The sequence below is a fragment of the Conger conger genome, chromosome 2, assembly GCF_963514075.1.
Source record: "Conger conger chromosome 2, fConCon1.1, whole genome shotgun sequence".
NCBI lineage: Eukaryota > Metazoa > Chordata > Actinopteri > Anguilliformes > Congridae > Conger > Conger conger.
The window spans coordinates 34,383,523-34,406,860 of record NC_083761.1 but is presented as its reverse complement, the minus strand read 5'-3'; positions in this window follow the sequence as shown (position 1 = coordinate 34,406,860).

Sequence of the window (23,338 nt, the reverse complement as noted above, 5' to 3'; positions counted from 1 at the left end):
ATAGTACACACGTTATGCCCAAAAACAGGAAGTGGGCTTAATTCCGTTCTACATCATCTGATCGGGCTGATATTTTACAAATATATTCACTTTTGGAGTGCAATCACATCCATATCCACATTCATCTGGGCGTGGCTACACAGCGCCCCCTATGGCTTTTTTCTAATATTGTGGACATATACTTTCACGTAAATGCACCACGTCTGGTAGGCATAAGGGTCTCCTCAAGACACACACATTTCTCATTTGCATCCCTTAACTTTTCCCAACAGGAAGTGAGCTATTTTGGATTTTGTGTGTTTTTAAGTGTTTTTTCACGTACCAAACTTTGAAATACTCTTCCTAGGGGGTTCATCACATTCACACAAAATGTGGTCAGCATGATATTATAGCCCTGACACACAACTATGAACTGATTTTTAATATCTTGGAATGGTATGGCTATGGTCAGCCTTAAAATTAACTTGTAATGCTGCCCAAATAGGAAAATTATATATTAAATAATTTCAAAAAGGTATTAAATTCTACATTGCCTGATTTTGAGGCTACATCTTTTCACATATGTTCATTGTTGGAGTGTCATCACATCCATTAAGCAATAATAGTTTACTATTTTCGCTGGAGACTCATTATCTCCAGTCTTAAAACTTCAACTCAAGTCGCAACTGACTCTCCCATTTTTTAATACGCGACTGCCATCTAGTGGCAAAGGTTAGTATTCTTTCTAATTTTCGGTATTGTTTCTCTTTTTCTTGGATAAAGTGATTTCTCAACGACAAGTTTTGTTTCTTTTTGCGAGCCAGTAACCATAACGATGTATGAGTAACAGCGGCAGCCTACGTGACAAAATGTACTGAAAACACCCAGCCCACAGCAACGTTTTTTCTCATCTATCTTAATTAACTCGATTGAATAACTAAAATAAAAACCAGGCTTTTACTGGCAGGAAAGTATCATATATTTAAAAGATTAACACATATAATGCATAAATTGCTTTGACGTTCAATGTTATTTGGATTTTAAAAAAACCGTATTGTAGCATTTTAAGGACTCAATACAAAACAGCTGTTCGGAAAGTTGGCTTGAAAACCAAGAAGCCTTATTAAGGAATTCGAGCCGTTTCTATTTGACTTCATTCGATTGAAGTGAATGCCGTAACCCAATTAAATGTAATTCGCGTCGGAATACACATAATAGCCTACACTGTCAACGTGAAAAAAAAATATATAGAGGTTTAAATCGATCCTGTATTGGGACATTTGTTATGATGGCTGGTGCAACGAGCATTTTCGGTACCGTTGACCATAATCGAATGCTAGCATTTATATCATTACACTGACCAAGTCCTGTTAAAAAGCACATTTTTGGTTCCTTTGTGGAAACAGTGAAGTTGTCTACACAATCTGTTCTACTCACAGACTAACTGCGTCGCTGTAACTTCCCCCCATTTCTGATACGGCGATTCAATTTATTGGCAGAAAGTGGTACTTTCATTTTTTTCTTCCTTCAAGTGATTTTTCAACGATAGGTTTTTGTTTTTTTCTAGCAGCAGTAGGCATAACGATGTATGATTTACAGCTGCAGCCTACGTGACAAAATGTATTGACAACACGCAGCCCGACGTTTCTTTGCATCCATTTTCATTACATGAATTGAATAACTAAAATAAATATTAAAGACATTTAAAGACTTAAAGACAGGCTTTAACTGGCAGGAGAGTATCATATTTTTAAAAGATTAACACATGAAGTCAAAAAGAAACTTTAGCGTCTGAGGTGGCTCTGCTCGAACGCTGTGTTAACATGAGACCGTTTTGTTCAACAAAGGTATCACATGCAGGTCGTTGCGAGATGACCCGCACGGGCTAACAGCAGCCAGCCAGTCCACTGTCTGTGTGAGTCAAAAAACAGGTCAGCTACGTTGGTTTACATGAATAGAAAACTTTCAGTTAAATCGCCAGCTATGTTAGTTTATTAGGCTTGTCATTAAACACGAATTAAGAGAACATACAATTTCGCTAGGAATGGTAAATTAATATGAAAATACTGTATTGAGGGCAGAGAGTTGGCATCTCTTTTAGATTTGGCTGAACAAATGCGTTTCAGGCAGCATAATTACCAGTGAAATGGAAAAGAATGATGCAGGTTAACTAGACGTTTCGTGCAATATTATCCGACACTTCGTAGAGAAATTATTAAACCAAGATAAAAGGAGACATTTGGCCAATAGATGGCACCCGTGTATAAGCGGGCAGTATAGCGTAATGGTTAGGGCGGTGGATTAAGGCACGCAAATTCAGCCGTTCTATCCCCGCTGCAGCCACAATGAATTTGAATAGTTTCTTGAAGCCAATTGTTTTCATTTTGAGTGCATGTTTATGGCCTAATGACTTTTCAAGCATAAATTGTGCCTCCCCGTGTAAAAACTATGGAAATTAATTAATCTCTGCTCTCCATACAGGACTGTAGCATGTTATCACAATGTGCAAGCAAGACGTTATTTTTATTTCATTCTACATTGTCTGATGTGGCTGAAACTTCACACGTTCATTTTTGGAGTGTAATCTCATCCATTTTCCAATAAAGGCTAAATGGCAAAGCGCCACCCGCTGGCAACAGGAAGTGAGGCTTATATTGCATTCTTAAGCATTATTTTTCAATGGGTTCATGACATTCACGGTAAATGTGGTCAGCATGATGCTAGGATGGTCCTGACAAAACAGATTTTTGATTTACTGGGATGATATAGCTATGGTCAGGCACATAAAAAACACATCATGCCAGACAAACAGGAAGTGGTCATACTTAAATTCTCCAATGTCTGATGTGACTGCAACTTTACACAGATGCTCAGTGTTGGAGTGTAATCAAATCCATATTCCAAAAACGACTCAATGTTATAGCAGCATCATCTGGAAACAGGAATTGACCTTAATTTCGCTGAACATCTTCCGATGTGGCTGAAAATGTACAAATATGTTTATTTCTGGAGTGTAATCAAATTCAAAAAACATACACGGATCAATAATATAGCGCCACCATCTGGCAACAGGAAGTGAGGCTTATATCATTGATGCATTCCAATAGCAGCGCCAACATCTTCATTGATCAAAGGGAAATTCCAGTGCACACTATACGTTGTCCAGGAAGGTGATTATTTCCAAAGTGTGTACATGTTGTGAAACATGTCATTGGCACAACTATGCCACCAAGGCGGTTGCCCCCATGGGGCTTGGGCCCGTTCATTGCTGCTTGCAGCTATATTATTATTATTATAATTCTTTTTTTTTCAATGTTTTGTGCATTTTTGAGGTGCTTGCCATGAATGAAAACTCACGGAATTTTGCATACACACCAGAAGTGGTGGTTGTCAGGATCTCTCAGATGCTCAGACCTGGGCGTCGCTGAGGGACTCCACAGCGCCCCCTATCGCATTGTCTTCTATTGTGGGCAGGCACTTTGAGCTACCTTCACCAAATTTAGTACGCATATAGCACTCCTCGGACCAAACACATTTCTCATTTGCATCTAATCAAATATACAAACAGGAAGTCAGCCATTTTGGATTTTGTGCGTTTTACACGTACTGCACTTTTAAGTACTCCTCCTAGGGGGTTCATCACATTCACACCACCTGTGGTCAGAATGGTCTCCGGATATTCATGATGCTAAATTGCCAGGATATTTTTGATAGCTCAAACGGGACAGTCATGGGGAGGAGTACAATTTTTATGTCACGCCGCGCCAACAGGAAGTGGCCGTAATTTCATGGTCTACATTGTCTGATCTGGCTGATATTTTAGAAATACGTTTATTGTTGGAGTATAATCACATCCATATTCCAAGAACGAGTCAATGTTATAGCGCCACCATCTGGCAACGGGAAGTGAGGTCTTTATCATATTTGTATGCCTTCCTGCTAGGGCTTTCATCACATTCACATGAAATGTGGTCAGCATGATCTTAGGATAGTCATGACCATAAGCTGTGAAGGGATTTTTGATATCTCAAACGGTATGGAAATGGCGAGTCGTACAGTACACATATTGCGTGCAAAAAAAAGACTTTTTTTTCGACATCGTCCGATCTGGCTGATATTTTATAAATATCTTCACTGTTGGAGTACAATATGAAATGTATACATATCAATCGGGGCGTGGCTAGACAGCGCCCCCTATAATTATTATTCTCTTTTTTTTCAATGTATTTTGCATTTTTGAGGTGCTTGCCATGGATGAAATCTCACGGAATTTTGCACACACATGAGAAGTTTTGGCTCTCAGGATGTATCAGATGCTCAGACCTGGGCGTGGCCGAGGGACTCCACAGCGCCCCCTAATGCTTTGTCTTCTATTGTGGACAGGCACTTTGAGCTACCTTCACTTAATTTGGTATGCATGTGGGCCTCCTCTGGAAAAACACATTTGTCATTCACATCAAATAAATATGTGAACAGGAAGTCAGCCATTTTGAATTTTGTGCATTTTACATGTACAACACTTTTAAGTACTCCTCCTAGGGGGTTCATTACATTCACACGAAATGTGGTGAAAGCGGTCTCAGGATAGTCATGATACTAATTCCAAAGGATATTTTTGATATCTCAAACGGTATGGTCATGGCGAGGCATACAATTTTCATGTCACGCCGCGCCAACAGGAAGTAGCCATAAATTCATGGTCTACATTGTCTGATCTGGCTGATATTTTAGAAATACGTTTATTGTTGGAGTATAATCACATCCATATCCCAAGAACGGGTCAATGTTATAGCGCCACCATCTGGCAACGGAAGTGAGGTTTTTATCATGTTTGTATGCGTTCCTGCTAGGGTATTCATCACATTCACACCAAATGTAGTCATCATGATCTTAGAATAGTCCTGACCCTAAATGACGAAAGGATTTTTGATATCTCAAACGGTTTGGCAATGGCGAGGCGTATAATACACACGTTACGCCCAAAAACAGGAAGTGGGCTTAATTCCGTTCTACATCATCTGATCGGGCTGATATTTTACAAATATATTCACTTTTGGAGTGCAATCACATCCATATCCACATTCATCTGGGCGTGGCTACACAGCGCCCCCTATGGCTTTTTTCTAATATTGTGGACATATACTTTCACGTAAATGCACCACGTCTGGTAGGCATAAGGGTCTCCTCAAGACACACACATTTCTCATTTGCATCCCTTAACTTTTCCCAACAGGAAGTGAGCTATTTTGGATTTTGTGTGTTTTTAAGTGTTTTTTCACGTACCAAACTTTGAAATACTCTTCCTAGGGGGTTCATCACATTCACACAAAATGTGGTCAGCATGATATTATAGCCCTGACACACAACTATGAACTGATTTTTAATATCTTGGAATGGTATGGCTAAGGTCAGCCTTAAAATTAACTTGTAATGCTGCCCAAACAGTTCATGTTTTAATACAATTATGTATTAAATAATTTCAAAAATGTATTAAATTCTACATTGCCTGATTTTGAGGCTACAACTTTTCACATATGTTCATTGTTGGAGTGTCATCACATCCATTAAGCAATAATAGTTCACTATTTTCGCTGGAGACTCATTATATCCAGTCTTAAAACTTCAACGCAAGTCGCAAATGACTCTCCCATTTCTAATACGCGACTGCCATCTACTGGCAAAAGTTGGTATTGCATATATCTTGCAATGACGTTCAATGTTATTTGGTTTTAAAAAAAACCGTGTTGTACCATTTTAAGGACTCAATACAAAACAGCTGTTCGGAAAGTTGGCTTGAAAACCAAGAAGCCTTATTAAGGAATTTGAGCCGTTTCTATTTGACTTCATTCGGTTGAAGTGAATGCCGTAATGCCGAATGCCGGAATACACATAATAGCCTACACTGTCAACGTGAAATAAAAATATATAGAGTTTTAAATCGATCCTATATTGGGACATTTGTTATGATGGCTGGTGCAACGGGCATTTTCGGTACCGTTGACCATAATCGAATGCTAGCATTTATATCATTACACTGACCAAGTCCTGTTAAAAAGCACATCACCTTTGTGGAAACAGTGAAGTTGTCTACACAATCTATTCTACTCACAGACTAACTGCGTCGCTGTAACTTCCCCCCATTTCTGATACGGGGATTCCATTTATTGGCAGAAAGTGGAACTTTTATATTTTTCTTCCTTCAAGTGATTTTTCAACGATAGGTTTTTGTTTTTTTTCTAGCGAGCCAGTAGGCATAACGATGTATGATTTACAGCTGCAGCCTACGTGACAAAATGTATTGACAACACCCAGCCCGACGTTTCTTTGCATCTATTTTCATTATATGAATAGAATATCTGAAATAAATATTAAAGACATTTAATGACTGTCTTTAACTGGCAAGAGAGTAGCATGTATTTAAAAGAGTCAAAAGTCAAAAAGAAACGTTAACGTTTGAGATGGCTCTGGTCGAACTCTGTGTTAACATGAGACCGTTATGTTCAACAAAGGTATGGCATGCAGGTCGTTGCGAGATGACGCGCATTGGCTAACAGCAGCCAGCCTGTCCACTGTCTGTGTGAGTCAAAAAACAGGTCAGCTACGTTTGTTTACATGAATAGAAAACTTTCAGTTAAATCGCCAGATATGTTAGTTTATTATGCTTGTCATTAAACACGAATTAAGAGAACATACAATTTCGCTAGGAATTTTTGACTTAATATGAAAATACCGGATTGAGGGCAGAGACTTGGCATCTCCTTTAGATTTGGCTGAACAAATGCGTTTCAGGCAGCATAATTACCGGTAAAATGGAAAAGAATGATGCTGGCTAACTAGACGTTTAATGCAATATTATCCGACACTTCGGAGAGAAATTATTTAACCAAGATAAAAGGAAACATACAACTTTTGGCCAATAGATGGCGCCCGTGTATAAGAGGGCAGTATAGCTTAATGGTTCAGACAGTGGATTAAGACATGCAAGGTCCGCGGTTCCATCCCCGGTGCGGCCACAATAAAGTTGAATAGTTTCTTTACGCCAATGGTTTTATTTTGAGTGCATATTTATAACCGAATGACTTCTCAAGCGAAAATTGTGCCTCCCGCTGTAAAATCTATTGAAATTAATTAATCTCTGCTCTCCATACAGGACTGGAGCATATTATTACACTGTGCAAGCAAGAAGTAATTTTTGTTTCATTCTACATTGTCTGATGTGGCAGAAACTTCACACATGTTCATTTTTGGAGTGAAATCTCATCCATATACCAAGAAAGGCTCAATGGCATAGCGCCACCATCTGGCAACAGGAAGTGGCTTTAATTTTACTTGACATCTTCCAATTTGGCTGAAAATGTACAAATATGTTAATTATTAGAGTGAAATCAAATCCATAAACCATACATGGCTCAATATTATAGTGCCACCATCTGGCAATAGGAAGTGAGGCTTATATCATTGATGCATTCCAATAGCAGCAGAAACATCTTCATTGATCAAAGGGGAATTCCTGTGCACACTATACGTTGTCCAGGAAGGTGATTATTTCCAAAGTGTGTACATATTGTGAAACATGTCATTGGCACAACTATGCCACCAAGGCGGTTGCGCCCATGGTGCTTGGGCCCGTTCATTGCTGCTTGCAGCTATATTTATTATTATTATTCTTTCTCTTCCGTGAAATGGGCATTTTTGAGCGCCTTGCCCTGGCTAAAAAGTCTTGATATTTTGCAGACACATCAGAAGTGGTGGCCGTCAGGATGTATCAGATGCTCAGACCTGGGTTTAGCCGAGGGACTCCACAGCGCCCCCTATTGCGCTGACCCCCCCCCCCCCCCTGCATTGTTGTCTATTGTGGGCAGGCACTTTGAGCTACCTTCACCAAATTTAGTCCGCATATAGCACTCCTCGGACCAAACACATTTCTAGTTCGCATTGATGCAAATATACGAACAGGAAGTCAGCCATTTTAAATTTTGTGCGTTTTCACATGTACTACACTTTTAAGTACTCCTCCTAGGCGGTTCATCGCATTCACAACAAATGGGGTCAGAATGGTCTCAAGATAGTCATGATTCTAAATTGCCAGGATATTTTTGATATCTCAAACGGTATGGTCATGGCGAGGCGTACAATTTTTATGTCACGCCGCGCCAAAAAAAAGTGGCCATAATTTTGTGGTTTACATCGTCTGATCTGGCTGATATTTTACAAATATGTTCACTGTGTGAGTATACTCAGATCCATGTCCCAAGAAGAAGTCAATGTTATAGCGCCACCATCTGGCAACAGGAAGTGAGGTTTTTATCATATTTGTATGTGTTCCTGCTAGGGTATTCATCGCATTCACACCAAATGAAGTCAGCATGATCTTAGGATAGTCCTGACCCTAAAAGCCAAACGGCTTTTTGATATCTCAAATGGTTTGGCAATGGCGAGGCGTACAATACACACGTTACGAGCGAAAACAGGAAGTGGGCTTAATTCCGTTCTACATTGTCTGATTGGGCTGAAATTTTACAGATATATTCACTGTTGGAGTGCAATCACATCCATATCCACATACATCTGGGCGTGGCTACGCAGCGCCCCCTATGGTTCTTTTCTAATATTGTGGACACATACTTTCACGTAAATTCACCGAATATGGTATACATATGGGTCTCCTCAAGACACACACATTTCTCATTTGCATCCCTTAACTTTTCCAAACAGGAAGTGAGCTATTGTGGATTTTGTGTGTTTTTAAGTGTTTTTACACGTACCAAACTCTGAAATACTCCTCCTAGGGAGTTCATCACATTCACACCAAATGTGGTGAGAATGGTTTCAGGATAATCCTGATGCTAAATTGAAAGGATATTTCTGATATGTCAAACGGTACGGCTATGGCGAGGCGTACAATTTTCATGTCACGGCGCGCCAACAGGAAGTAGCCATAAATTCATGGTCTACATTGTCTGATCTTGCTGATATTTTACAAATATGTTCACTGTTAGAGTGTAATCACATCCAAATACCAAGAAGAAATCAATGTTATAGCGCCACCATCTGGCAACGGAAGTGAGGTTTTTATCATGTTTGTATGCGTTCCTGCTAGGCTATTGATCACATTCACACCAAATGTAGTCATCATGATCTTAGAATAGTCCTGACCCTAAATGACGAAAGGATTTTTGATATCTCAAACGGTTTGGCAATGGCGAGGCGTATAATACACACGTTACGCCCAAAAACAGGAAGTGGGCTTAATTCCGTTCTACATCATCTGATCGGGCTGATATTTTACAAATATATTCACTTTTGGAGTGCAATCACATCCATATCCACATTCATCTGGGCGTGGCTACACAGCGCCCCCTATGGCTTTTTTCTAATATTGTGGACATATACTTTCACGTAAATGCACCACGTCTGGTAGGCATAAGGGTCTCCTCAAGACACACACATTTCTCATTTGCATCCCTTAACTTTTCCCAACAGGAAGTGAGCTATTTTGGATTTTGTGTGTTTTTAAGTGTTTTTTCACGTACCAAACTTTGAAATACTCTTCCTAGGGGGTTCATCACATTCACACAAAATGTAGTCAGCATGATATTATAGCCCTGACACACAACTATGAACTGATTTTTAATATCTTGGAATGGTATGGCTATGGTCAGCCTTAAAATTAACTTGTAATGCTGCCCAAATAGGAAAATTATATATTAAATAATTTCAAAAAGGTATTAAATTCTACATTGCCTGATTTTGAGGCTACATCTTTTCACATATGTTCATTGTTGGAGTGTCATCACATCCATTAAGCAATAATAGTTTACTATTTTCGCTGGAGACTCATTATCTCCAGTCTTAAAACTTCAACTCAAGTCGCAACTGACTCTCCCATTTCTAATACGCGACTGCCATCTATTGGCAAAGGTTAGTATTCTTTCTAATTTTCGGTATTGTTTCTCTTTTTCTTGGATAAAGTGATTTCTCAACGACAAGTTTTGTTTCTTTTTGCGAGCCAGTAACCATAACGATGTATGAGTAACAGCGGCAGCCTACGTGACAAAATGTACTGAAAACACCCAGCCCACAGCAACGTTTTTTCTCATCTATCTTAATTAACTCGAATGAATAACTAAATTAAAAAACAGGCTTTTACTGGCAGGAAAGTATCATATATTTAAAAGATTAACACATATAATGCATATATTGCTTTGACGTTCAATGTTATTTGGATTTTGAAAAAACCGTATTGTAACATTTTAAGGACTCAATACAAAACAGCTGTTCGGAAAGTTGGCTTGAAAACCAAGAAGCCTCATTAAGGAATTCGAGCCGTTTCTATTTGACTTCATTCGATTGAAGTGAATGCCGTAACCCAATTAAATGTAATTCGCGTCGGAATACACATAATAGCCTACACTGTCAACGTGAAATAAAAATATATAGAGGTTTAAATCGATCCTGTATTGGGACATTTGTTATGATGGCTGGTGCAACGGGCATTTTCGGTACCGTTGACCATAATCGAATGCTAGCATTTATATCATTACACTGACCAAGTCCTTGGTTCCTTTGTGGAAACAGTGAAGTTGTCTACACAATCTGTTCTACTCACAGACTAACTGCGTCGCTGTAACTTCCCCCCATTTCTGATACGGCGATTCAATTTATTGGCAGAAAGTGGTACTTTCATTTTTTTCTTCCTTCAAGTGATTTTTCAACGATAGGTTTTTGTTTTTTTCTAGCGAGCCAGTAGGCATAACGATGTATGATTTACAGCTGCAGCCTACGTGACAAAATGTATTGACAACACCCAGCCCGACGTTTCTTTGCATCTATTTTCATTACATGAATTGAATAACTAAAATAAATATTAAAGACATTTAAAGACTTAAAGACAGGCTTTAACTGGCAGGAGAGTATCATATTTTTAAAAGATTAACACAAGAAGTCAAAAAGAAACTTTAGCGTCTGAGGTGGCTCTGCTCGAAAGCTGTGTTAACATGAGACCGTTTTGTTCAACAAAGGTATCACATGCAGGTCGTTGCGAGATGACATGCACGGGCTAACAGCAGCCAGCCAGTCCACTGTCTGTGTGAGTCAAAAAACAGGTCAGCTACGTTGGTTTACATGAATAGAAAACTTTCAGTTAAATCGCCAGCTATGTTAGTTTATTAGGCTTGTCATTAAACACGAATTAAGAGAACATACAATTTCGCTAGGAATGGTAAATTAATATGAAAATACTGTATTGAGGGCAGAGAGTTGGCATCTCTTTTAGATTTGGCTGAACAAATGCGTTTCAGGCAGCATAATTACCAGTGAAATGGAAAAGAATGATGCTGGTTAACTAGACGTTTCGTGCAATATTATCCGACACTTCGTAGAGAAATTATTAAACCAAGATAAAAGGAGACATTTGGCCAATAGATGGCACCCGTGTATAAGCGGGCAGTATAGCGTAATGGTTAGGGCGGTGGATTAAGGCACGCAAATTCAGCCGTTCGATCCCCGCTGCAGCCACAATGAATTTGAATAGTTTCTTGAAGCCAATTGTTTTCATTTTGAGTGCATGTTTATGGCCTAATGACTTTTCAAGCATAAATTGTGCCTCCCCGTGTAAAAACTATGGAAATTAATTAATCTCTGCTCTCCATACAGGACTGTAGCATGTTATCACAATGTGCAAGCAAGACGTTATTTTTATTTCATTCTACATTGTCTGATGTGGCTGAAACTTCACACGTTCATTTTTGGAGTGTAATCTCATCCATTTTCCAATAAAGGCTAAATGGCAAAGCGCCACCCGCTGGCAACAGGAAGTGAGCCTTATATTGCATTCTTAAGCATTATTTTTCAATGGGTTCATGACATTCACGGTAAATGTGGTCAGCATGATGCTAGGATGGTCCTGACAAAACAGATTTTTGATTTACTGGGATGATATAGCTATGGTCAGGCACATAAAAAACCCATCATGCCAGACAAACAGGAAGTGGTCATACTTAAATTCTCCAATGTCTGATGTGACTGCAACTTTACACAGATGCTCAGTGTTGGAGTGTAATCAAATCCATATTCCAAAAACGACTCAATGTTATAGCAGCATCATCTGGAAACAGGAATTGACCTTAATTTCGCTGAACATCTTCCGATGTGGCTGAAAATGTACAAATATGTTTATTTCTGGAGTGTAATCAAATTCAAAAAACATACACGGATCAATAATATAGCGCCACCATCTGGCAACAGGAAGTGAGGCTTATATCATTGATGCATTCCAATAGCAGCGCCAACATCTTCATTGATCAAAGGGAAATTCCTGTGCACACTATACGTTGTCCAGGAAGGTGATTATTTCCAAAGTGTGTACATGTTGTGAAACATGTCATTGGCAGAACTATGCCACCAAGGCGGTTGCCCCCATGGGGCTTGGGCCCGTTCATTGCTGCTTGCAGCTATATTTAGGGCCCAAGCACCGTAGGGTGCGAAGGACCCTATTGTTATTGGAAGGATTATTATTAGGGCCCAAGCACCGTAGGGTGCGAAGGACCCTATTGTTATTGTAAAGATTATTATTATTATTATTATTATTCTTTTTTCTATATGCAAATGGGCCTTTTTGAGGTGCTTGCCATGCATAAAAAGTCTGGGAATTTTGCAGACACATCAGAAATGAGGACCTTCAGGATCGCTTAGATGCTCAGACCTGGGCGTGGCCGAGGGACTCCACAGCGCCCCCTATCGCATTGTCTTCTATTGTTGGCAGGCACTTTGAGCTACCTTAACCAAATTTAGTACGCATATAGCACTCCTCGGACCAAACACATTTCTAATTCACATCTAATCAAATATACAAACAGGAAGTCAGCCATTTTGGATTTTGTGCGTTTTACACGTACTGCACTTTTAAGTACTCCTCCTAGGGGGTTCATCACATTCAGACCACCTGTGGTCAGAATGGTCATAGGATATTCATGATGCTAAATTGCCAGGATATTTTTGATAGCTCAAACGGGACGGTCCTTGGGAGGCGTAGAATTTTTATGTCACGCCGCGCCGACAGGAAGTGGCCGTAATTTCATGGTCTACATTGTCTGATCTGGCTGATATTTTAGAAATACATTTATTGTTGGAGTATAATTACATCCATATCCCAAGAACGGCTCAATGTTATAGCGCCACCATCTGGCAACAGGAAGTGAGGTCTTTATCATATTTGTATGCCTTCCTGCTAGGGCATTCATCACATTCACACCAAATGTGGTCACCATGATCTTAAGATAGTCCTTACACTAAATTGCGAAGGGATTTTTGATATCTCAAACGGTATGGAAATGGCGAGTCGTACAGTACACATATTGCGTGCAAAAAAATGACTTTTTTTTCGACATCGTCCGATCTGGCTGATATTTTAAAAATATGTTCACTGTTGGAGTACAATATGAAATATATACATATCAATCGGGGCGTGGCTAGACAGCGCCCCCTATAATTATTATTCTCTTTTTTTTCAATGTATTTTGCATTTTTGAGGTGCTTGCCATGGATGAAAACTCACGGAATTTTGCACACACATGAGAAGTGTTGGCTGTCAGGATGTATCAGATGCTCAGACCTGGGCGTGGCCGAGGGACTCCACAGCGCCCCCTAATGCTTTGTCTTCTATTTTGGACAGGCACTTTGAGCTACCTTCACCTAATTTGGTATGCCTGTGGGCCTCCTCTGGACAAACACATTGCTCATTCGCATCGAATCATATATGTGAACAGGAAGTCAGCCATTTTGAATTTTGTGCATTTTACACGTACTACACTTTTAAGTACTCCTCCTAGGGAGTTCATTGCATTCACACGAAATATGGTCAAAGTGGTCTCAGGATAGTCATGATACTAATTCCAAAGGATATTTTTGATATCTCACACGGTATGGTCATGGCGAGGCGTACAATTTTCATGTCACGCCGCGCCAACAGGAAGTAGCCATAAATTCATGGTCTACATTGTCTGATCTGGCTGATATTTTACAAATATGTTCACTGTTAGAGTGTAATCACATCCATATACCAAGAAGAAATCAATGTTATAGCGCCACCATCTGGCAACAGGAAGTGAGGTTTTTATCATGTTTGTATGCGTTCCTGCTAGGGTATTCATCACATTCACACCAAATGTAGTCATCATGATCTTAGAATAGTCCTGACCCTAAATGACGAAAGGATTTTTGATATCTCAAACGGTTTGGCAATGGCGAGGCGTATAATACACACGTTACGCCCAAAAACAGGAAGTGGGCTTAATTCCGTTCTACATCATCTGATCGGGCTGATATTTTACAAATATATTCACTTTTGGAGTGCAATCACATCCATATCCACATTCATCTGGGCGTGGCTACACAGCGCCCCCTATGGCTTTTTTCTAATATTGTGGACATATACTTTCACGTAAATGCACCACGTCTGGTAGGCATAAGGGTCTCCTCAAGACACACACATTTCTCATTTGCATCCCTTAACTTTTCCCAACAGGAAGTGAGCTATTTTGGATTTTGTGTGTTTTTAAGTGTTTTTTCACGTACCAAACTTTGAAATATTCTTCCTAGGGGGTTCATCACATTCACACAAAATGTGGTCAGCATGATATTATAGCCCTGACACACAACTATGAACTGATTTTTTATATCTTGGAATGATATGGCTATGGTCAGCCTTAAAATTAACTTGTAATGCTGCCCAAACAGTTCATGTTTTAATACAATTATGTATTAAATAATTTCAAAAAGGTATTAAATTCTACATTTGAGGCTACAACTTTTCACATATGTTCATTGTTGGAGTGTCATCACATCCATTAAGCAATAATAGTTCACTATTTTCGATGGAGACTCATTATATCCAGTCTTAAAACTTCAACGCAAGTCGCAAATGACTCTCCCATTTCTAATACGCGACTGCCATCTACTGGCAAAAGTTGGTATTGCATATATCTTGCAATGACGTTCAATGTTATTTGGTTTAAAAAAAACCGTGTTGTAGCATTTTAAGGACTCAATACAAAACAGCTGTTCGAAAAGTTAGCTTGAAAACCAAGAAGCCTTATTAAGGAATTCGAGCCGTTTCTATTTGACTTCATTCGGTTGAAGTGAATGCCGTAATGCCGAATGCCGGAATACACATAATAGCCTACACTGTCAACGTGAAATAAAAATATATAGAGGTTTAAATCGATCCTATATTGGGACATTTGTTATGATGGCTGGTGCAACGGGCATTTTCGGTACCGTTGACCATAATCGAATGCTAGCATTTATATCATTACACTGACCAAGTCCTGTTAAAAAGCACATCACCTTTGTGGAAACAGTGAAGTTGTCTACACAATCTATTCTACTCACAGACTAACTGCGTCGCTGTAACTTCCCCCCATTTCTGATACGGGGATTCCATTTATTGGCAGAAAGTGGAACTTTTATTTTTTTCTTCCTTCAAGTGATTTTTCAACGATAGGTTTTTGTTTTTTTTCTAGCGAGCCAGTAGGCATAACGATGTATGATTTACAGCTGCAGCCTACGTGACAAAATGTATTGACAACACCCAGCCCGACGTTTCTTTGCATCTATTTTCATTATATGAATTGGATAACTAAAATAAATATTAAAGACATTTAAAGACTTAAAGACAGGCTTTAACTGGCAGGAAAGTATCATATATTTAAAAGATTAACACATATAATGCATATCTTGCATTGACGTTCAATGTTATTAGGTTTTAAAAAAAACGTATTGTAGCATTTTAAGTTCTCAATACAAAACAGCTGTTCGGAAAGTTGGCTTGAAAACCAAGAAGCCTTTTTCAGGAATTCGAGCCGTTTGTATTTGACTTCATTCGATTGAAGTGAATGCCGTAACCCAATTAAATGTAATTCGCGTCGGAATACACATAATAGCCTACACTGTCAACATGAAATAAAAATATATAGAGGTTTAAATCGATCCTATATTGGGACATTTGTTATGATGGCTGGTGCAACGGGCATTTTCGGTACCGTTAACCCTAATCGAATGCTAGCATTTATATCATTACACTGACCAAGTCCTGTTAAAAAGCACATTTTTGGTTCCTTTGTGGAAACAGTGAAGTTGTCTACACAATCTATTCTACTCACAGACTAACTGCGTCGCTGTAACTTCCCCCCATTTCTGATACGGGGATTCCATTTATTGGCAGAAAGTGGAACTTTTATTTTTATTAAGTGATTTTTCAACGATATGTTTTTGTTTTTTTTCTAGCGAGACAGTATGCATAACGATGTATGATTTACAGCTGCAGCCTACGTGACAAAATGTATTGACAACACCCAGCCCGACGTTTCTTTGCATCTATTTTCATTATATGAATAGAATATCTGAAATAAATATTAAAGACATTTAATGACTGTCTTTAACTGGCAGGAGAGTAGCATATATTTAAAAGAGTCAAAAGTCAAAAAGAAACGTTAACGTTTGAGATGGCTCTGGTCGAACTCTGTGTTAACATGAGACCGTTATGTTCAACAAAGGTATGGCATGCAGGTCGTTGCGAGATGACGCGCATTGGCTAACAGCAGCCAGCCTGTCCACTGTCTGTGTGAGTCAAAAAACAGGTCAGCTACGTTTGTTTACCTGAATAGAAAACTTTCAGTTAAATCGCCAGATATGTTAGTTTATTTTGCTTGTCATTAAACACGAATTAAGAGAACATACAATTTCGCTAGGAATTTTTGACTTAATATGAAAATACCGGATTGAGGGCAGAGACTTGGCATCTCCTTTAGATTTGGCTGAACAAATGCGTTTCAGGCAGCATAATTACCGGTGAAATGGAAAAGAATGATGCTGGCTAACTCGACGTTTAATGCAATATTATCCGACACTTCGGAGAGAAATTATTTAACCAGGATAAAAGGAAACATACAACCTTTGGCCAATAGATGTCGTACGTGTATAAGAGGGCAGTATAGCTTAATGGTTCAGACAGTGGATTAAGACATGCAAGGTCCGCGGTTCCATCCCCGGTGCGGCTACAATAAAGTTGAATAGTTTCTTCACGCCAATGGTTTTATTTTGAGTGCATATTTATAACCGAATGACTTCTCAAGCGTAAATTGTGCCTCCCGCTGTAAAATCTATGGAAATTAATTCATCTCTGCTCTCCATACAGGACTGGAGCATATTATTACAATGTGCAAGCAAGAAGTAATTTTTGTTTCATTCTACATTGTCTGATGTGGCAGAAACTTCACACATGTTCATTTTTGGAGTGTAATCTCATCCATATACCAAGAAAGGCTCAATGGCATAGCGCCACCATCTGGCAACAGGAAGTGGCTTTAATTTACCTTGACATCTTCCAATTTGGCTGAAAATGTACAAATATGTTAATTATTGGAGTGTAATCAAATCCATAAACCATACACGGCTCAATATTATAGCGCCACCATCTGGCAACAGGAAGTGGCTTTAATTTTACTCGACATCTTCCAATTTGGCTGAAAATGTACAAATATGTTCATTTTTGGAGTGAAATCAAATCCATAAACCATACACAGCTCAATATTATAGCGCCACCATCTGGCAATAGGAAGTGAGGCTTATATCATTGATGCATTCCAATAGCAGCAGCAACATCTTCATTGATAAAAGGGGAATTCCTGTGCACACTATTCGTTGTCGAGGAAGGTGATTATTTCCAAAGTGTGTATATATTGTGAAACATGTCATTGGCACAACTGTGCCACCAAGGCGGTTGCGCCCATGGTGCTTGGGCCCGTTCATTGCTGCTTGCAGCTATATTTATTATTATTATTCTTTTTCTTCAGGCAAATGGGCTTTTTTGAGGGCCTTGCCATGCGTAAAAAGTCTTGACATTTTGCACACACATCAGAAGTGGTTGCTGTCAGGAGCTCTCAGATGCTCAGACCTGGGCGTGGCCGAAAGACTCCACAGCGCCCCCTATCGCATTGTCTTCTATTGTGGGCAGGCACTTTGAGCTACCTGCACCTAGTTGGGTGGCCCTATAGCGCTCCTCGGTCCAAACACATTTCTCATTCGGATCTAATCAAATATCCAAACAGGAAGTCAGCCATTTTGGATTTTCTGAGTTTTACACGTACTACACTTTTAAGTACTCCTCCTAGGGGGTTCATCGCATTCACACCAACTGTGGTCAGAATGGTCTCAGGATAGGCATGATGCTAAATTGCCAGGATATTTTTGATTGCTCAAACGGGACGGTCATGGGGAGGAGTACAATTTTTATGTCACGCCACGCCAACAGGAAGTGGCCATAATCTCATGGTCTACATTGTCTGATCTGGCTGATATTTTAGAAATACGTTTATTGTTGGAGTGTAATCACATCCATATCCCAAGAACAGGTCAATGTTATAGCGCCACCATCTGGCAATAGGAAGTGAGGTCTTTAACATATTTGTATGCATTCCTGCTAGGGCATTCAGCACATTCACACCAAATGTGGTCAGCTTGATCTTAAGATAGTCCTTACGCTAAATTGTGAAGGGATTTTTGATATCTCAAACGGTATGGAAATGGCGAGTCGTACAGTACACATATTGCGTGCAAAAAAATGACTTTTTTTCGACATTGTCCGATCAGGCTGATATTTTACAAATATGTTCACTGTAGCAGTACAATATCAGATATATACATATCAATCGGGGCGTGGCTAGACAGCGCCCCCTATAATTATTATTCTCTTTTTTTTCAATGTATTTTGCATTTTTGAGGTGCTTGCCATGGATGAAAACTCACAGAATTTTGCACACACATGAGAACTTTTGGCTGTCAGGATGTATCAGATGCTCAGACCTGGGCATGACCGAGGGACTCCACAGCGCCCCCTAATGCTTTGTCTTCTATTGTGGACAGGCACTTTGAGCTACCTTCACCTAATTTGGTATGCATGTGGGCCTCCTCTGGACAAACACATTTCTCATTCGCATCGAATCAAATATGTGAACAGGAAGTCAGCCATTTTGAATTTTGTGCATTGTACACGTACTACACTTTTAAGTACTCCTCCTCGGGGTTTCATTGTATTCACACGAAATGTGGTCAAAGTGGTCTCAGGATAGTCATGATACTAATATTTTAGAAATACGTTTATTGTTGGAGTGTATCAATGTTATAGCGCCACCATCTGGCAACGGAAGTGAGGTTTTTATCATGTTTGTATGCGTTCCTGCTAGGGTATTCATCACATTCACACCAAATGTAGTCATCATGATCTTAGAATAGTCCTGACCCTAAATGACGAAAGGATTTTTGATATCTCAAACGGTTTGGCAATGGCGAGGCGTATAATACACACGTTACGCCCAAAAACAAGAAGTGGGCTTAATTCTGTTCTACATCATCTGATCGGGCTGATATTTTACAAATATATTCACTTTTGGAGTGCAATCACATCCATATCCACATTCATCTGGACGTGGCTACACAGCGCTTTTTTCTAATATTGTGGACATATACTTTCACGTAAATGCACCACGTCTGGTAGGCATAAGCGTCTCCTCAAGACACACACATTTCTCATTTGCATCCCTTAACTTTTCCCAACAGGAAGTGAGCTATTTTGGATTTTGTGTGTTTTTAAGTGTTTTTTCACGTACCAAACTTTGAAATACTCTTCCTAGGGGGTTCATCACATTCACACAAAATGTGGTCAGCATGATGTTATAGCCCTGACACTCAACTATGAACTGATTTTTTATATCTTGGAATGGTATGGCTATGGTCAGCCTTAAAATTAACTTGTAATGCTGCCCAAACAGTTCATGTTTTAATACAATTATGTATTAAATAATTTCAAAAAGGTTTTAAATTCTACATTGCCTGATTTTGAGGCTACAACTTTTCACATATGTTCATTGTTGGAGTGTCATCACATCCATTAAGCAATAATAGTTTACTATTTTCGCTGGAGACTCATTATATCCAGTCTTAAAACTTCAACGCAAGTCGCAAATGACTCTCCCATTTCTAATACGCGACTGCCATCTACTGTCAAAAGTTGGTATTGCATATATCTTGCAATGACGTTCAATGTTATTTGGTTTAAAAAAACCGTATTGTAGCATTTTAAGGACTCAATACAAAACAGCTGTTTGGAAAGTTAGCTTGAAAACCAAGAAGCCTTATTAAGGAATTTGAGCCGTTTCTATTTGACTTCATTCGATTGAAGTGAATGCCGTAACCCAATTAAATGTAATTCGCGTCGGAATACACATAATAGCCTACACTGTCAACGTGAAATAAAAATATATAGAGGTTTAAATCGATCCTGTATTGGGACATTTGTTATGATGGCTGGTGCAACGGGCATTTTCGGTACCATTGACCATAATCGAATGCTAGCATTTATATCATTACACTGACCAAGTCCTGTTAAAAAGCACATTTTTGGTTCCTTTGTGGAAACAGTGAAGTTGTCTACACAATCTGTTCTACTCACAGACTAACTGCGTCGCTGTAACTTCCCCCCATTTCTGACACGGCGATTCAATTTATTGGCAGAAAGTGGTACTTTCATTTTTTTCTTCCTTCAAGTGATTTTTCAACGATAGGTTTTTGTTTTTTTCTAGCGAGCCAGTAGGCATAACGATGTATGATTTACAGCTGCAGCCTACGTGACAAAATGTATTGACAACACCCAGCCCGACGTTTCTTTGCATCTATTTTCATTACATGAATTGAATAACTAAAAGAAATATTAAAGACATTTAAAGACTTAAAGACAGGCTTTAACTGGCAGGAGAGTATCATATTTTTAAAAGATTAACACATGAAGTCAAAAAGAAACTTTAGCGTCTGAGGTGGCTCTGCTCGAACGCTGTGTTAACATGAGACCGTTTTGTTCAACAAAGGTATCACATGCAGGTCGTTGCGAGATGACACGCACGGGCTAACAGCAGCCAGCCAGTCCACTGTCTGTGTGAGTCAAAAAACAGGTCAGCTACGTTGGTTTACATGAATAGAAAACTTTCAGTTAAATCGCCAGCTATGTTAGTTTATTAGGCTTGTCATTAAACACGAATTAAGAGAACATACAATTTCGCTAGGAATGGTAAATTAATATGAAAATACTGTATTGAGGGCATAGAGTTGGCATCTCTTTTAGATTTGGCTGAACAAATGCGTTTCAGGCAGCATAATTACCAGTGAAATGGAAAAGAATGATGCTGGTTAACTAGACGTTTAATGCAATATTATCCGACACTTCGTAGAGAAATTATTAAACCAAGATAAAAGGAGACATTTGGCCAATAGATGGCACCCGTGTATAAGCGGGCAGTATAGCGTAATGGTTAGGGCGGTGGATTAAGGCACGCAAATTCAGCCGTTCGATCCCCGCTGCAGCCACAATGAATTTGAATAGTTTCTTGAAGCCAATTGTTTTCATTTTGAGTGCATGTTTATGGCCTAATGACTTTTCAAGCATAAATTGTGCCTCCCCGTGTAAAAACTATGGAAATTAATTAATCTCTGCTCTCCATACAGGACTGTAGCATGTTATCACAATGTGCAAGCAAGACGTTATTTTTATTTCATTCTACATTGTCTGATGTGGCTGAAACTTCACACGTTCATTTATGGAGTGTAATCTCATCCATTTTCCAATAAAGGCTAAATGGCAAAGCGCCACCCGCTGGCAACAGGAAGTGAGCCTTATATTGCATTCTTAAGCATTATTTTTCAATGGGTTCATGACATTCACGGTAAATGTGGTCAGCATGATGCTAGGATGGTCCTGACAAAACAGATTTTTGATTTACTGGGATGATATAGCTATGGTCAGGCACATAAAAAACACATCATGCCAGACAAACAGGAAGTGGTCATACTTAAATTCTCCAATGTCTGATGTGACTGCAACTTTACACAGATGCTCAGTGTTGGAGTGTAAACAAATCCATATTCCAAAAACGACTCAATGTTATAGCAGCATCATCTGGAAACAGGAATTGACCTTAATTTCGCTGAACATCTTCCGATGTGGCTGAAAATGTACAAATATGTTTATTTCTGGAGTGTAATCAAATTCAAAAAACATACACGGATCAATAATATAGCGCCACCATCTGGCAACAGGAAGTGAGGCTTATATCATTGATGCATTCCAATAGCAGCGCCAACATCTTCATTGATCAAATGGAAATTCCTGTGCACACTATACGTTGTCCAGGAAGGTGATTATTTCCAAAGTGTGTACATGTTGTGAAACATGTCATTGGCAGAACTATGCCACCAAGGCGGTTGCCCCCATGGGGCTTGGGCCCGTTCATTGCTGCTTGCAGCTATATTTATTAGGGCCCAAGCACCGTAGGGTGCGAAGGACCCTATTGTTATTGGAAGGATTATTATTATTAGGGCCCAAGCACCGTAGGGTGCGAAGGACCCTATTGTTATTGGAAGGATTATTATTATTATTATTATTATTATTATTATTATTATTCTTTTTCTTCAGGCAAATGGGCTTTTTTGAGGGCCTTGCCATGCGTAAAAAGTCTTGACATTTTGCCCACACATCAGAAGTGGTTGCTGTCAGGAGCTCTCAGATGCTCAGACCTGGGCGTGGCCGAGGGACTCCACAGCGCCCCCTATCGCATTGTCTTCTATTGTGGGCAGGCACTTTGAGCTACCTGCACCTAATTTGGTGGCCATATAGCGCTCCTCGGTCCAAACACATTTCTCATTCGGATCTAATCAAATATCCAAACAGGAAGTCAGCCATTTTGGATTTTCTGAGTTTTACACGTACTACACTTTTAAGTACTCCTCCTAGGGGGTTCATCACATTCACACCACCTGTGGTCAGAATGGTCTCAGGATCGTCATGATGCTAAATTGCCAGGATATTTTTGATAGCTCAAACGGGACGGTCATGGGGAGGAGTACAATTTTTATGTCACGCCGCGCCAACAGGAAGTGGCCATAATTTCATGGTCTACATTGTCTGATCTGGCTGATATTTTAGAACTTTGTTTATTGTTGGACTATAATCACATCCATATCCCAAGAACAGGTCAATGTTATAGCGCCACCATCTGGCAACAGGAAGTGAGGTCTTTAACATATTTGTATGCATTCCTGCTAGGGCATTCAGCACATTCACACCAAATGCGGTCAGCATGATCTTAAGATAGTCCTTACGCTAAGTTGTGAAGGGATTTTTGATTTCTCAAACGGTATGGAAATGGCGAGTCGTACAGTACACATATTGCGTGCAAAAAAATGACTTTTTTTTCGACATCGTCCGATCTGGCTGATATTTTACAAATATGTTCACTGTAGCAGTACAATATCA